Source organism: Nerophis lumbriciformis, linkage group LG24 (assembly GCF_033978685.3).
Source record: "Nerophis lumbriciformis linkage group LG24, RoL_Nlum_v2.1, whole genome shotgun sequence".
Taxonomy (NCBI): Eukaryota; Metazoa; Chordata; class Actinopteri; order Syngnathiformes; family Syngnathidae; genus Nerophis; species Nerophis lumbriciformis.
The window spans coordinates 19,095,001-19,095,916 of record NC_084571.2 but is presented as its reverse complement, the minus strand read 5'-3'; positions in this window follow the sequence as shown (position 1 = coordinate 19,095,916).

Here is a 916-nt window from a genome sequence, read left to right as displayed (position 1 = left end):
AGTCCACAAAACACATGTAGACTGGTTGGGCAAACTCCCATGCACCCTCAAGGACCCTGCCGAGAGTATAGAGCTGGTCCACAGTTCCACGACCAGGACGAAAACCACACTGTTCCTCTTGAATCCGAGGTTCGACTATCCGGCGTAGCCTCCTCTCCAGTACTCCTGAATAGACCTTACCGGGAAGGCTGAGGAGTGTGATCCCACGATAGTTAGAACACACCCTCCGGTTCCCCTTCTTAAAGAGAGGAACCACCACCCCGGTCTGCCAATCCAGAGGTACCGCCCCCGATGTCCACGCGATGCTGCAGAGTCTTGTCAACCAAGACAGCCCCACAGCATCCAGAGCCTTAAGGAACTCCGGGCGGGTCTCATCCACCCCCGGGGCCTTGCCACCGAGGAGCTTTTTAACTACCTCAGCAACCTCAGCCCCAGAAATAGGAGAGCTCACCACAGACTCCCCAGGCACTGCCTCCTCATAGGAAGACGTGTTGGTGGGATTGAGGAGGTCTTCGAAGTATTCCCTCCACCGATCCACAACATCCGCAGTCGAGGTCAGCAGAACACCATCCTCGCCATACACGGTGTTGATAGTGCACTGCTTCCCCTTCCTGAGGCGACGGATGGTGGTCCAGAATTGCTTCGAAGCCGTCCGGAAGTCGTTTTCCATGGCCTCCCCGAACTCCTCCCATGTCCGAGTTTTTGCCTCTGCGACCGCTGAAGCCGCACACCGCTTGGCCTGTCGGTACCTGTCCGCTGCCTCAGGAGTCCTATGAGCCAAAAGAACCCGATAGGACTCCTTCTTCAGCTTGACGGCATCCCTCACCGCCGGTGTCCACCAACGGGTTCTAGGATTACCGCCACGACAAGCACCAACTACCTTGCGGCCACAGCTCCAATCAGCCGCCTCGACAAT